Here is a 16,198-nt window from a genome sequence, read left to right on the forward strand (position 1 = left end):
CTGGTGGTGGGAGCATTCACAGGTATAAGCAGATGGAGCAGTACTCTACCAGGAATGCTCTTTTCTGCAGGAGATGAACCTCCTGGCTTTTAGAGTAGCCACTAGCAGGTATGTGGAGTGTTTCCCTACCTCCTTATCTTTGTCAGCGCTAGACTTTCTTTCTTAATCGCTGGTTTAAGCAATGAGCCAAACCCGTGACTTTTGTTTCACGGCTGGGAGCCTTTTGCCTTGACTCTACTGTATTTTACTCTCTCTATTTTATATCCATCGTGGTTCTGTTTTGCCTCAAACCAGGACAATATCCTTGGGATTATTTTAATTTTTTTTAAACACTTTAGTCTCCTCGTCATTTCTGCATTCAGCTGTTGCTTACGTGTGCTTCCCTCAGCTTAGCATTCCAAACCAGTCCTGGCTCTTTTGAAAGCTGTCACTTCTGAAATGGCAGCAGCAGCGTGCGCTGAGTGGTTGGACTAGTCTGTATGGAGGAAGGATGAGAGGATTTATTTCTCTCTAAATTTCATTCAGGCTAATCTTTCCTCTATCCATATTGATTATTCTAGCGAAGTCTGACTGTCCTATCACATTTACTGCTTTGGTTTTTGAGGGTTTAGTTGTTAAGTAGTGCTTTAATTGGAAGGGAACAAACAAGTAACTCCGCCTTTTTCTGTGTCTGGCTCCTTTTCACTGAACACAATGAGAAACTAAGGTGTTACCTGTCTTCCACATTCGTCTCCATTCACAGGTCTAAAGTACATGTTGGTTATGACCCTAGTACACAGTACAGGACTGCAAAAGAAAAGAGGCAGGAAAAGGAAGTCTCTGCAGCCTATTACTTAGCTCTCGTTGCTCTGGTCCCTGAAGAAAATTAATGTAGGGGAAGGTGCAAAGTGGCTGAGGCAGAACGTGCTAAATTGGTGTCTCAGCTCAGAAGAGTTTAGAGACGTGGCGTCTATAAAGACGGCTTCTGCTTCCGTGATCGTTTTTGTGCAATCTCTTCACCTTTTGCCTATGCGCTTTTGTGATGGTCTTTACAATTCACGAGAAACAATGAAGCCACGCTGTTACGTGTTCCTAAAAAATGTCTCCCTGAGACTGGACTATCAAAGGATGTGAGCAGAAAAGGGAAGGAGAAGGAGCAGTTACAGAATTAAGCTCAGCTCCCGACCACAGGTCGTTCCAGTCAATAGCACTGTTTGAGGTTCAGGGGCATAGGGGCTGCTTTTCTTGACTCCTCTGGTTCAGCTTTGATGAAGGAGGCTTCCTGTGATGTTAGAGATGTGTGGTCAGGCTCTTTCTTGTATAAACTGCTTGCGTAATCAACACGCAAAGCTTGTGAGAGGCTTTCTTGGGTAAAGCAGGAGTTGCTTTAAATGGCACTTAAACCCATCTGTTTCACTGGAAAGGCCTTTCTTTTATAGGGTACAAGATACGCAAGTACATCTGTTTCTATTACCTTTAGCTAATTCATTTCCCTCCCTTCTCTAAGAAGAAGCAGAGAAGACCTCTGCTTTCTGGTGCCCTTATGCCCACATCTTCTGCCTTGCTCCCTGCTATCCAAGTGCCGACATCCCCGGAGGGTTTGACCAGTGGTCCTGACGCTTGGTGTGCTCCGGCTTGCTCTTGTGAAGCCAGGCAGGGTGGAAGAGGCAGAAGGGCTTTGCCAGCCTGCGCATTTCAGACACGTGCGGGGGGGGGCTCGCCTTAATTTTGACCACACGCACGCCAGCGCTCGGGTGAGCTGCGTGCCAGCAGAGCCCTTCCCACACTAGCCAGCACCGGAGGAGGAGCTCCTGCAGACATGCAGTGCAGCTGAGATATTTGGCTTCGTGATTTGTGGTGGGAGAAAGAGCCTCAGCACAGTCGCCTACTCATTCGGAGGCTCTAAAAACTGCCAGTTCTGATGCCCAAAAAGCGTCTGCCCCCACACCCTCTGCTGCTGGTGTGACTCTTTATTTTCTGCTGGGGGGACAAAGAGCCCACTCCGGGGAGTCACATATCAAGAGGGAGGGGGGGGGAAAGAAAGCTGCCTTGGTGACCATAAAATGCAACAGTGATACAGGAAAAAAATGGGAGGACTGGGTGGCAGTTCAGTCCAGGTCTTGGTCTGGGTTTCTAAGGATGCAGGCACAATTCCTCGCCCAGCTGCAGGCTTTCAGCTTGAACCCGACCCTGGATGCAGTCCTGAGCCAGTAACTCAAGGCTGGATTAACCCCACTTAACCAGCACGTCTAAACCAGGAGGGCTATTGCTTTAAGTTCTGTATATCATCTAAGGAGTTATATAGGCTCATCTCCAGGGCGTTTAGTCCATCTTGGTTTGGATCCACCCCAGAGGTATCTTGACCAAAAGGAGATGGAGGCAATTAAATAAAATTAACCAGGATCTTAATCTCCGTAAGTAATGAGGACACAATTGTTTTCTTTGCCTGACTTGTCTCCCCAGGCTATGACCTCTTTGAGTTGTTACTGTCCCTCACTATGTACTTGTGGGGGTCTAACACGACGCAGCCCCCAGCAGGCCAGCGTGTCTCAGTGCTGTGGCATTATAATAAGTCCGCTTACCCTGAGCCTACCCTAGGATCAAAATTAATAAACATTGTGGAGTTTTTGGCTTAGGGAAAAGTAAAATGACCAAAGGAAGTAGGACAAAGGAATAAGAAAAACAGGTTAGTTTTCCTAGATGTGGGGAAGGGGACCTGGGGAAGGTGAGGAGGCACGTTCTGGTCCCAGCTCGGTGTTATGGGAGCAAAGAGACGCTGGTGACCACGTGGACTCAGGGCTTGCTGCAGTCCGTGCATACCTATTCATTTGGGCTCCTCTGTCCACAGTCTTGTAAGGTGCCTCTGGATCCATCTGCTCTTCATTGTGTGTATGCTCCAGACAAGATAGAAAAAAATTCCTTCTCTTTTTTTTTTTTTTTTTTTTTCATTGGAGTACACTAATTTTGCAGGAAGCAAGCAACTCTTCTCCCTGCACTGATGGGATGGGTTGGTTTTTTTCCACCAGGCTTCTGGGCTGAAATCCTTCCTGGCAAAATTGTCTTGTAGGTCCCTGGGACCCACCAGACGCTTGTCCCCAAGGGTGGGCTGGCGACCCAGGCTGCCAAGACACCGGAGCTGCGTGGGAGCTATCTGCCAGGGCTGCACCCCTTTCCTGACCTCCCAAAAGATGTGGCAATTTTTTAGCTTTTTCCCGCCCTCTGAAAGCTGGAGGTGACTGATTTTGCATGACTGTTCAAAGCTTCTCCCAAAGCCTGTTTCCCAAAGCCCCGGAGAAAGGGGCAGGGGTATGAGGAATTAAAAGGGATATATATTTCTTTGGGTTTTCTTGACATCAATCATCTATTTTCTGAATGAAAACTGCTGTATGGTGACGTTTATGGCATCGGCATTATGTGTCTGACATCCTACGGAGTAGCAATTCCCTTAGAAAAGGCCTGTGTGTCTGGAAAGCATTTCCTCCCCTTAAACTCGTTAATAGGCAGCGTTCGTTCGACACTTGGGCACGCACATTGAATCCTTTACGTTGTCATTCACCGGCGAGCTCTCGGAGGCACCAAATAACTTCGAGCGGTGCCTCCTGAGCTCCTGGCACGCCAGGTCTCATGTGCTTCCCTGCTAAATGGCGAGATTAACAAAGCCCAGGCAGGGCTGGGTTTTACTCCCTGAAAAAGGGGTGTTTCGTAGCAGGGGAAACCGAATCTTTCTGAATCCGTGAGTTTCGGAAGGCTTGAAGAGGAAGCTGTGACTCTGAGCTGTCTCTCTTCCCAGCAGAAACTCCTTCTTGTGGAGCACACCTCCTTTCTTTGCGTAATGCTGGTAGACTAGTCTAGATGTGACTCCTCTCTGGCAGAATTTGTCTTAGCTCCGGCATACGGGGTGAAGGGATAACTGGAGACTCGTCTCTAATTAGAGAAGCCTTAGCTTCATTCCCTCTAAATAGACTTCAGGAGGAATCTGGCATTTTTCGGGGGTGGGGAGGGGGGAGGAAGTCTGAATTTCCAGAGGACTGTCAAGCGTAATTAGAAGTTGGCATGCATGTGCAGGCGTCAAATGGATGTTGAGACATCTTGCGAGCAGTGTCCTGGGCCTGACTGGTGTGGGAGCGAGGGCCGGGAGGAGCAGAGCTGCTCAACAGGAGTCTGTGTTTGCCAGCCCTCGGGAGTCCCGTTTGCGTTTAAACGATCCGTCTTGGGCTACGCGAGCAGTGCAGATTGCAGCCATGTGGAAATTTTAATGATAGAGGTTTCTTAGTGAAAAATGCCAGTCTAGTGTTTAAAAAAAAAAAAAAAAATCTGATAAATTCATAAGGGTTTTGCTGCCTGGGTGAGTTTGCGGAGCTGTGAACTAGGGCAAAAATAAATCTCTAAATGTTTCATCCTGACAATTCAAAATAAATGTGTCGCAATTATTTTAAAATAAACGTATCATTCTTCTTTTGTACTTTTTTTTTTAATACAATCACATCTCAGCCAGTTGAAGTCTTCATTATTGAGCTGAAATAGGTGCTATGGGTCCATTTAAAACTGACGGTGTGGGGTTAACCTGATCTGCAACCCATATCTTGGGTCACTCTTTGATAAAGAAAGAATTTGAGTCTCATGCGCCACTTGAGCTGGTTGTGTATTTCTGTTGGTTTCTGATTAAGCAAACGTGTGAAATTCAAAACAGGAGTGCTGACAGCTATTGTACCGATTGGGGAATAGTGAAACACACGGGCTCTGAAAATAACAATATAACGTCTTTCTGCACTTGTTTAGGTGGAGGCTGCCAATTGACAGCCTGTAGCCCAGACGCAGCCTGTTCCTGAACGTTTTTCTGCTATTATATAGTAGTATAAGATTTACTTTTTTTTTTTTTTTGTCTGTAAAGTAGTCAATAAGTCGGGCAGCCTGGCTTGGTTGGTTAGAAGTAAATCCAAACTTCTGTAGGCTTCTTAGTGCTTACAGAAGCCGCATTACATACTGGAATATGTCAACATTTTCTGGCAAATGGTGTTTTCAAATGGAAGTCATTCTTGTAGTTACAGTTAAAAAGCCTCTTAACAAAAAAGAGAAATATAAAAACATAAAAGATTGAAAAACATTGTGCATTAAGGTTTTTTTTTTTTCTTATAAAGGAAAACCTAAGAAACCCAGAAAAAAACAGAAATGTAAAAGATTTAAAGGTGTATGAAGGAGAGGTGTGCCGCACCTCAGACTGTGGGTGGTGAGACCTTGCCTCAGCCATGATGGCTTGTCACCTGCACCTCCAGGAGCAGTGGTCCCCATCACAGGTCACCTGCTTGTTTGTGCCCGCAGATGCGGCATCTGTCCCAGTCCTGTGCTGCTGCCCACCTGCCAGCACTTCTGACCCTTTCTTAACTCTTGTTAAGAAAGATCCAATTGATCTGAAGGGCTAATGTGTAAAATCTGCGACTGCACCGTCCCCTTTCCCAGGGAGAGCGTGGTCTCCCCCGGCATTGCCCTGACATACCTGGGCAGCAGGAGGAGTGGTAGCAGCTGCCTTTTTGTTGGCTGATGTCTTTCCTGGATGCTGATAGCTCCCAGAAGTCCCAGAACAGATATTGTCCTGTGTTTTGCATAGGGTAAAAGCACAAGAAGGCGACTGTACTTACTGATTGGTTATCTCTGGTACAATGCACCTGGAGCTGCAAAATGATTTCTTGATCCTGGTCTCTTCAAATGCTCTTTTGGAAAAGATCCCTAAATTTTAAAGGTGCTCTGGTATGCTGGTCCCTCGCCCTTTGCAGATAGCTCTGCATGTCACGCAGAACGCAAACCACAGGCACGCCAGTAAGTGTCACTAAGCTAAATAAATCTCTGTTGGGGTGAGTTTGCAGTGCCACAGAGCTCAGGACACAGCCTGCCCCATCGGGGTCTGGGTCCCAGGCAGGTTGTGCCAGGACCCCAAAGGGTGTTTCCAGCACTTGGCCCCTGCCAGGCATCTCTATAGGCAACAGGGGGAGCGGCATGGCTGGGCAGGCACTGCCTCGCCTCCTAGGAGGGCTGCGACCTGCTGCCTCTGCCCGGGACCCCTCTGCTCCCCCCAGGGTTGGGGACACCCCTCCCGACGTACTGGGAAGGAACGCCAGTCCACCATGCTGGGGTGAGCCGAGCTGGCCCAGAGAGAGGAATAAAAGCCTTTAAAAAGGGACTTTCCAACCTTCAGTCTGCCTCAAGTACTGGGAGGATGGTCAAACAAAGAATTTTTTTGTTGGGTTTAAAAAAAAAAAAGTGCATATGTCTAGAATTACATTTTTAAGACATTAAAAAGCAATGCTGTCAAATCCTATAAACTGCCTTTGTCTCAACAAAACAGTGCACCTTCCCATCTTAGAGTCGCTACTTCTCGCTTTTACTGCCAACGCTTAAGCCTCCTTGTTTGTAAACTGAGCCCCTCTATTTCCCGGCATATTGTTTCCCTTGCCCCCTAGCCAACTATCCCCTCTTCCCTTGCCTGCATTCCAGCTGCAGTGGGTGCCCTCGCACAGGGCGCCCTTGCCCGGCTCTTGCTCCTCCACCCTTCTGTCCTGCTCAAGGAGGTCACGGCTTCAAGACCCTGATGTCCTCCAGAGAGAGGAACCCTTGGGAATCTGTTTTCACTGAATTAAAACACTGTGTGAGCAAAATGTCCTTTAACAAAGAGGACGTTCTGTGTACCTCTAAGATTTTCTGATTAGTAAAAACCCTTTTAAGGTGTCTTATGTATCAAAAGTGGTATGGAATTCAAAGGGGCTAAGCGTACCAGCTTCTCGGCTGGTGCTAGGTGTCTGAGCTGCACCGACATGGCTGAAGCTGAACTGATTTCCACCAGCTGAAGGTCTGGGTGGTTTGTGCCGGCGTGTAATGGCCTCACCTAGCGCCCCGTGCAGAAGGGCAGCCCTCTCCAGCAGAAGTGGGAAGGGGAACCCATGTAGCCGCAGCGACGAGCAGTCCTTCCCTCTGCAAGGCTGCCTCGTACCCTTAATCACGGCAACTGGAGCTCATACTACAAAGTTGTCAGAAGCAAACTTTGTAAATGTGCATTGTCATGGAGACAGTATAGATCAGCTGAAGGAGCATATGGTTCTTTACTCCTTCGAGCTATCACTGGAAGGAGTAGACTGAGGAATATATTTAGTGTTTTCTTTTCAACAGATGACTAAAGATAAGGAAACAAAATTAGTTTGAGAAAATCCTCCTCCTTTTCTATGGGAAGTTGGCTGCTCTTCACTCTGCATTAGAAAAATATTACTGAGATCTCTTGTTTTACAGCTGATCATTGACAGGCATTTTGGAAAGGTCATATCTGAGAGCCTCTATTCACAAGCGCACAAAGAAAAACATGAGTATTTTTTTTTCTTTAAAATTATATGAATTTGCAGCTCTTAAAAGAAGGGTTTGTGTGTGATTATTTTTTTTCTTCAGACAGTTCTTCCTTAAAAGAAGACTCTTTTGATCATAACTATATGCTCACATCCACTTTAAGGCCACTTGGTCGCCTCAGGGACAATGAGAGCCTGCCTCAAAAGTCCTTCAGCAGCCACAGACGAGCTGACGCTGGCATCGGTGGGACGCGTAGTTCCCTGCAGCCCCGTGGACTTGCCTCTTCCCTGGCCTGGAAGAGCCCATGGTTGCCCCTATCGAGAATGCCAGTTGCTTTCATAGTGGGGTTTGTAATGTGATGTGTCAGAGCCATGGTGGTAATAAGGAAGCCCTTTGTCTCACAGGGTTGGAGAGGGAAGCACCCGGCTAAAAAAAGACAGTGAAATTGTTGATGATATCACCATTTCTCAAGAAAAGCTTTGTTTTAGGGGGGGAAAAAGCCACTTTTGTTCAAGAAACAAACAAAAGCATCGAACAAAAATATTTGACCAGCTTTATGGACCCCATTCACTAGCAATTGGACCACTAGTTCATGCGAGTTGGACAACAGATGTGAATAAGTAATTACACTTCTTTAGCAGCTGGTCTTTAGACAGGAACAGCATTAGTATAATTCCTTAATTAACGGTTCAAGTGAACAGTGGATTTTTCTATGCTTTTATGATGCTTGTGGTCAGAAAGAGTGGCCTGACTGCAGTATCCCAGATGGAATTACTTGAGGGAAAATGTTCCCCTTGCCGGGTTGAACCTCATGTCTCCTCCCGGCGTGCAGGTGGAAAAGGAAGATAGGAAATTCTTTCCACCTGGTTGTGGTCTGCTCAGGAATAGTTGTAATCTTCCCCATAATGTAATGGTTAGCATGGTATCTCAGGAATTTTGGGGTTGAGGCTATTGGGTCTCTCTGGAGGCAAGAGCACAGGCAAAGATGAAAGGGACATCAGCTGGGTGAGCAGCCTGGTGGGAACGCGGGAGGTATCACGTTGCTCAGGCCCCTTGGTCCCCTGCTGCCGTGGCCAAGGACGGGTTGCCTGAAAAGGCTTCAACGCTTGGTTCATGGGCGACACAATTGCCTTTTAACTTTTTCTGTGCTGTTTATGTTCAGCAAGACAGCAAGTTGTTTCTTAAAGGGAGCAGCGTCAGTCACGTGGCAGTAGGAGACTGTGTGAATATTTGAGTATTTAATCGGCAGCCGTGCCAGACGGTGCAAACAGAAAGGGGGTTGTGTGAATAGGAAAGGGGGTTGGCTGCCGCTTTGCAGCCATTGGGAGGCTTCGTTTCTTGATGTTTCTGCTGTTTCGCCGGCAGGGACGTGGCCTGGGGTCCAGGGGAAGGGGACCAGAACGAAGTTGCTCAGACCTGCTTTCTGCTTCCCTCCTCTGGGCGCGTGGGCCTGAGTGAGCCACTTCTCGGGGCAAGATCCCGTTTCCCTGTGTGACTATGGGTCTGTCAGACTGGAGGGGGGGTGGAAAAAAGACACCAATGTGCAAATTGGCCATGATTGAGCACATGCAAATTTGACTTCAATGGTACTAAATGTTTGGGTGAATTGTAACCTTCTTCTACCTTCTGCCTCAAAACTGTACCCATTTTGCACTTGGAAGGGTTTTTGTTTTTAACACAAAACTACCTATTTTGGTTTAAGTTGTGCTATGGAGTGTTCAACCAGAACGCTAAATAGGACATTCATAAGCCTGCAAAACTGAGCAACCAAAAGAGGGGAGATGCCTGAATTAACATGGCCAAACAGTTGAAGTTTGGCAAAATTTCCAGTGTCTGAAAAACAGTGTTTTTAATGGGACGTACTGAACCGCTTCATAACAGGGGGATGCTATGCACTGAACATAATGCACATAGTACGCGACATATAACGTAACTTGACAGTTTTAACCATGTGTATAATTAGTGATATTGACTCGGTAACACCGAGAACGACTTCTTGCTGGCGCTTCATCCCATTAAATTGAATCTTTCCCAAGGAGGAAAATCTAGGAGGCACTAGTCAGTCACTGACTCACTATCAGCTGCCTCCTTGCTAAAGCCTGAATGTATTCCATAGTAAGTTATTTGTCACAGTGACTCAGCATTGTAGGCTCCTTTTTAATTTCTCTCTCACCACAGAGCCAAGAAAATCTCCCACCTCCCCATGCCGTATGCTACTGAGATAGCAGTTTGTATCATCGGCCAAAGGATAACACATTTAAATGTGTGCGAGGAGCCTTATAAGGGCATTAACACTTGCCTCCAGGTTGGACGTCACGACGGCGAGCCAAGGAGAGGCGCCAATAATAGATTCCTTGTGTTTGTACATGCCGCGGTGACTATTTGTGCCATTCGTGGGAAACGGAGTGATATGCCAGACGGCAAAGTGTTTCATTTATCCAGAGTCATGGGGGTTGATCCTGAGTGAGTCTTCACTCAGACATGCAGCCCCGTTCCTGGAAAGGTCAAGCGAGCGGATCCTGCCAGCCCTGGGGGCCGGCTGTGGGAGGGGAACGGGGGATCAACCCCATAGCCTCTCCCTTCGGCCAGTAGTTCCCCTTCAGCCCAGGAAAACCAAGATTAAATGATAGTAACTCTGAGCGGCGGCTATATGTGTGCCTTGACTTGCACATCTGTGCCTCGGTTTCCCCCGTGCAAATCGGGGATGGCAAGATGTACCGTCCCTGCCAACGGCCCTGCGTTCTCTACGTCAAAATGCTGGTCCCGTTAATTGCAGGTGTTCCTCAGCTGGTGCCTCAAACCCAGTGGGAAAAAGCTGTTGAGCCCAAATTCCTCAGATTATGTCACTCGCTAAACCACCACTTCACCCATAGGGGATGGGGGAGGACAGTTGTGCCATGTGAAAAATGGCTGGTGGTGCCCGCCTTGATGAAGAAACAGAGAACAGCAGAATAACGCTGCTGCTTCTCTCTGCCACCTGGTGAGTCAAATACTTCCTCATGGCATCATCTCGTGTTTACTCAAATAATGACCTGCTTTCATATTGCTTCATCCCTCAGGCCCTATTGGCCACAGGTGTAACTTGTGGAGAATTTATAATTCAGGCAAAGAAGCCACACGCTTTCGTACTGATGAAGAAACACCATTTATTTCGCTAGGAATTGGTCTGCGCTTTGCCAGCGTTGAGCAGTGTGGGAACCAGCCCAAGTAAGCAAGAGCCGCAGGGGGAAAAGGTGCGGGTCTTATCTGCGAAGTTCCTCAAACATTCTGAATGGGGAGGGCGTTGCAGAGAGCACTTTTTTATTTTAGTCCAAACTAACAGAAAGTACTCGAAGCTCAGTCAAAGGAGGCTTGAGCAAAAGTTTGAATCAAATCCATCTGGCTTCTTGGTGTAAGAGCATGGCTTTCAATTAAAAATTAACACCGCCGAGATCCAAACAGAGGCAGACGAAAACCGTTTCCACTTTGCACCCTAGGTGATGGGTGACAGCCGAAAGGGGAAAAAAAAAAAAAAAAAGATGAATTGGATTACCATAGTATTTGAATGCCTACAAATGGAAACCTAAACAACACTGACCTCATTTCCAAGCTGTTTTATGAAATCGATCATTCTCGCAGGTAGGAATGTGCTGTGCTCCCGCGACCGAATAATCCCTCCGTAAACAGCAGCATCTCCCCCTCTGACCGGTTGGCTGCCAGGTAGGAAAACCCCTGCACGCCAGGAGTTGGGGAGCCCCTGGGTACGGCTGCATTTGTACTTGTCAGTACAAATAGGAGTGCCACGCAGCAAGCCAGGCACCAGCTGCTACTCCACAGCCAAGAGTTTTGCACAAACAAAATGATTGTGACTTATGCTCATCGTTTGGGCTCCCGCGCCGGCCAAGCGGGTGGGTGGATGGCTGTGTTCCTCTCCCTGACGGATGGCAGGGCTTCAGCTGCTGGAATTTTAAGGACCTCTCTCTGTGCTGGCAACTACAGACAGAGCTCTTGTGAATGGCATGTCATCCATCACAAAACCTCCCCAACCACCTTTGTGTCAGGACGCAGTGACCAGACAGCCCAATAGAATTTTGCACATGCTGTTTTTCCCCTGAATCCTTCCATGTCCTCCTCCCGCGTTATTCCAGCATTTATTTATGACGATGTTTGAAGTGGGTGCAAAGGTCAAGTGTAATACCCTGGGGGTTAAAAGCCAATGTTTACTTAACATCAGCTGGGAAGGGAGGTGACCTGGGTCTGTCGGAAGAGACTCCTGGCGGGTGAGTTCCCCAGACCGAGCCCTGTTGGAGGAGGGCGGATTACGAGCTGCAGGGAAAACCTTCCAAGGCCGGGAGAAGAGTAAATAACATGTCAGCCTGGAAAATCCAGGCTGCCTGCCCTCACCTGAACGGCAGCGTGTGTGTGTATATATAGCTATAGATGTGTATGTGTCACCACTGCATATTTTCCGTTGTATACGCAGCACTCCTTTGGTGCCTGCCCGTGACGCTGCATTTTGCAAGCGTCTGGCTATGCCGTACTGCGTTCGAGGTTAAGAAGTGAAGCAAAACATCTGAGGCATGTTACGGAAATGCTAACCAAAACCAAAAAAATGTCTGGCTCCCAGGCCATTAAAATGTTAGAAATACTCTTATGGCAGGTCTTGGAATCTGCTGTTTTCCAAAGCTGCTTGCTTGTTCCCTTCTGGAGAGCAGGGAAATATGTGAAAATTCAGAAATTCTCCAGGATGGAATCGCTAAGCTGATAGATGGTTTGCAGTATCACAGCCCACAGCATCACCGGCTTCCTTGTATCTTTGCAAAACTCTCCTCAAGCCACCAAGTCACTAGGCAATAACTTGACAATATCTTCTTTTTTTCTTTTTTTTTTTTTTTTTCCCCTCTCTCTCTTTCAAACGCTCAGTCATCTTATCCCGGGAATCATTGTCATTACTAAGAGTCTTCTGTGACCAAGAATCACAGCTGAGGTGACATTTTCTAACTTGTCCATTTTTTCTGATCTTTCAGCTGGAAATGTATAGAGCTTAGGGAGTAGCTGCCTAAACAGTCGCCTTGCACGCATACAGGCAACAACACGGGAAATTCTTTTTCAAAGAGAACAATGGAATAACGTTTCGCATTACTGTAGGAACCTCAAAGATACTACGGGCTTGTTATTTTTACGTTCTCCTAATTTCTAAGCATTTGTTTCATGCTGTTCTATTTTGTATAAGCACCAAAATATTTTTAATGTTTTTCTCTGATAACTGACTATAGCCACAGCAATAACTTGGAAGATAGTTCTTGTCTCTTCCAGCAGCGATGGGAAAAAATTGCATCCTCAGAAGCAACAGTTGGTCTTGCTTACATGGTGGATAGAAATGACCCACTGCAGAAGTAAAAGTAGAAGCAGGAAAAAGTTACGCCAACACCTTAAGTTTCAGTAACACTCAGGTCAGGGACTTTTCTCTGTGAGGATGTTTCCATACAAAAATTTCGACGGTGGTCCTGGCTACTGATGCTGCCTCCCCAAAAGACTAGAGCGTAAGAAAAAAATAGCAGTTTCCTAACTGAATGGTGAAAGTACGTCTTAAGGATTCAGCAAAATCTCAAGTGGTTGATCAGTCCCTCAAAAGTCTCTCTTTTTTTTTCCCTCCCGAATGCTACATTTTTGATCACCCTTGAAAGTAAATGGAGACTAGTAGAAGGGTGTTACTAGAAATGACCCTAAAGCTCTGAACTGGTTGCCCTTTCTCGGAAGAAGGTGGGCCTGTTGCTTGGTCTCTTGCCAATTAGCGATAGCCCCATCACTTATCACCAAGTGAGAAGTGGCAGCTCTGGGAGCGGTGACCCCCCTCTTCCTAAGCGTTCCTCAGGGACAGCAAGGCAGACGCCGCAGTAGCGCGATGGGCTTCACATGGGATTTTGCGTTCTCTCCTCTGAAGAAAAACCTCTTGGCGTTGCCTTTGCAGCACTAGGTGACCCTTATCCTGTATTGTCGCTCGGCTCCGCAGGTAGTATCTCTAAATTAAATGTGTTGTCCGTATGGTTTGTGATGACAAAATGGGCATCGGCCAGTGAACTCAACTTTGCTTTAGACTTTGCTTCCTGCAAAGAACTGCAAGATGTGCAGTCAGAAAGCATGCATTTCAGCTCTTTTTTTTTTTTTCCCCCCTTTTGATTATTTGTGCTGTTTTTACAGCTACTGAAAACTGAAACCAAACAGACGAATCAACGAGCCCTAAACTACCCTGATGGGACACTGTAATGGCCACCTCAGCAGCCGTGTGGCTCAGTCCTTGGAGCAGGTACGGGCTGACATATCGTGATGAATCAAGCGTTTGTGGGCTGGAAAGGCTCGCAGCTTTAAGTGAGTTAAAGGGGGCTGGAAAAGGGGCACAATTCCCACGAAATTTCTTTAAGGCTAGAAGGCGGGTATCGCCTTTGCTGGAGCAGCTCAGTCTGGGAGCAGGCTCTGCATAAGGGTCCCTTGTACCTCCTCCCCACCAAGCAGCAGCAGCCCCAGGGCAGGTCCCTCCTCTAAAATGAAGCGCATTTCTTGGTTTGTGCAGAGGGTTGTGTGGTAGGTGATATAAAAGCGTTCGGTATGTCCCTTTTTTAGTTCCTTCTCTCTATTTCTGGGTGTAAGCAGGCCACAGCTGCTGCCCGTACTCGTGCTGTGCACTTTTATGTCTCCATCCGGCTGAAATCCCCAAATCCCTTTTTGTGAATAAACACTAAATGAGGCAGCTTTTCTGTTTCGGAGGTGGAGAAACTGTAAGGGATGATAGAGCCCCGGCCTCTTAATTTCTAGCTATCTGCTCCAGCCGCAGGTTCTGAAGGGGAGCTTTCGTTTCTCCATGACCTGTAGGGATGGCTGCTTTCAGACAGGACCTGGCTGTCCGTGGCAGAGAAGTGCAGCTGTGGAGGGAGGATCGGTCTGTTACGTAAAGCGTGATGCGGACACTAAACTGCTCATCTAAAATGGCAGAGTGGGTGTAAAAAGGTGTCGGTGAAGGTGAGACGCGGTGCCCACGCAGGGATGCTGGCAGGGCTGGGGGATGCTCCGTGGCTAGTCGCTGCTTACAGCGTCCTGCACTAAACTCTACCCTGCTCTCGTATCTGTGACAGAACAGGCAGCCCAACACTCAGGAAGGCGAGATTACCTTAGCGAGAGATGAGCTTACACATGGATCCCCCGACCGTCGAAAAGCTTTCATTTCCGATTGATTTTTCTGTGGGTGAAGCAGGGTGGCTCTCTCGCATGGCAGTTTTCTTCTGGGGGGCGGTTGGTTCCTCAACCCTTCACCATTAATGCTGTCACTTTCTAATAAAAGCATTGATTTGTACATTTAGGATGGAATGCCTGGGACAGCTGTCACTCTGCCCCAAAGTCATAAATTCTCATGGTCTTCCTCACCTGCCAGTCCTCCGTGATTAAAGCAAGAGCTCCTTGGAGCGATGAATCACCGAGACTCATAGGTATTCGCTCGCCGTGTTACCGCTGCAGCCCACTCTGTGTGTTGTCCAGGCACTGTTTGCCTGACATAAACAATAGATAAGATGTCAAACATGCAGAATTGCTCTGGAAGGAAACAGCAATGATCTCCAGAGCTCCAGGTTTCTTATTTCCTTTTAAGCTTGGAAATTAAATGTGGGGGTTCTCTAAAACTAACACAAACACCGGGATGGTTGGCAGTTTCCTTTATTGGTGCATATAAAACATGTTTCAATGCAGCAGGGAGAGCGAGACGCCATTAATACCTAATACCAAGCATGCAAATGACTACTGGATTTTGTGTAAGTAATTTAGATCCCCTTGGTTTTTTTCCACAGCGTTCTCTTCTATTTATCAATTTCTTCCCTGTATCTCATGGTTTGCCTGCGTCTTCTTTCATCATTCATTTACAAAGCTATTCAGAGCATCAGAAACCAATTTCCTCCCTGAACCCGGTCCTGTAACAAAACAAGGCTACCCCGCATGCAAGTGATGCTATGAAGATGCGTGCTGTTTTGAACAGAGGAGTGTGTAGCAGGAGGTGGATTAAGACTAAAAAGAAGCCAAACTCTGTGTTTCACAGACTAAGTCTTGTCTTCGGCTCAGCATCCCTCCGCAACACAAAAATAGATGTTTTCCACTTTGTTCTCCTGCACAGGTCTGTAAATGACACGTCAAGCTAATGGACACTGAAGTTTGACTTGCACTTTTGTGCTCTTCTCGCTGCTGAATCCTTGATTCCGTTCTCCAATCAGACAGCTTAATTAGCCCAAGCCCACCCAACAAGTAGCTGGCTAGCAGCTACCCATCCCGCGCGTGCTGCTCTGCCTCTGAATCACCACCTTGACTGAGATCCAAGGGCTCTGCTTTACTCTCCCTCCAGGGTGTGCGTGTACGAGCGTGCAAGCGCACTGCAGGCAACCCGCGTTTCATCCCTATCTGCAGATAGCAAATGTAAATCACCGGGGCTGTTACACAACCGCTACCTTACATCTGTACAAATTTGTTGGTCCGTTCACTCGCGGGAGTGTTTGCTCCAGTGCCTCTGCCCAGCGAATCCCCGCGGACGGAGGGTTGTGTCCTCCCAATATCTCCAGGAGGTAAGGAGCTCATGTGGTTCTTTGTGTCTTCTCAGGGGTAGGATCGGGTGATGGGTGGCTTGTCCGGGAGGGCATGAGGAACTGTGAAGCAGGTTGGGTTTAGAGTTTTCCTGGGGTGTCCAGGCGCTCATGTTGCATGCTTCTACTTATCTCACCAGTACCTGTGTCCTCCATAGACCATGCAAGTGTAGAAGGCGAGGGAGTCTGAGATTTGCACAGCTGTGATGGCTTTTACACCCTGCACTGCTCTAAATTTATTGGGAGAAGCATTGTAACTTCTTAGTTCGTGGCTACTGAACCATGTATTGTCCATGCGA

At 47.4% G+C, this 16,198-nt stretch overlaps 2 long non-coding RNA genes across 4 annotated transcripts in view; one reads left to right on the top strand and one right to left on the bottom strand.

The window, feature by feature from the left end:
- Positions 1-16,198, top strand: part of LOC141742850 (uncharacterized) — a 27,465-nt gene continuing 11,267 nt past the window's right edge. For 2 of the 3 annotated variants that reach the window (XR_012586898.1, XR_012586897.1), the window contains exons 1-4: positions 13,158-13,297; positions 13,486-13,591; positions 14,640-14,765; positions 15,120-15,881. This is a non-coding gene — a long non-coding RNA (uncharacterized LOC141742850). Of the gene's footprint in view, positions 109-13,157; positions 13,298-13,485; positions 13,592-14,639; positions 14,766-15,119; positions 15,882-16,198 lie in introns of those variants that run through there. The other variant, XR_012586899.1, reaches the window with a different exon arrangement.
- Positions 12,182-16,198, bottom strand: part of LOC141742851 (uncharacterized) — a 16,865-nt gene continuing 12,848 nt past the window's right edge. Inside the window, exons 2-3 of the long non-coding RNA XR_012586900.1 lie at positions 14,704-14,825; positions 12,182-14,610 (exon numbers count right to left, since the gene is read on the bottom strand). This is a non-coding gene — a long non-coding RNA (uncharacterized LOC141742851). The remainder of the gene's footprint in view (positions 14,611-14,703; positions 14,826-16,198) is intronic.

The sequence above is a fragment of the Larus michahellis genome, chromosome 4, assembly GCF_964199755.1.
Source record: "Larus michahellis chromosome 4, bLarMic1.1, whole genome shotgun sequence".
NCBI lineage: Eukaryota > Metazoa > Chordata > Aves > Charadriiformes > Laridae > Larus > Larus michahellis.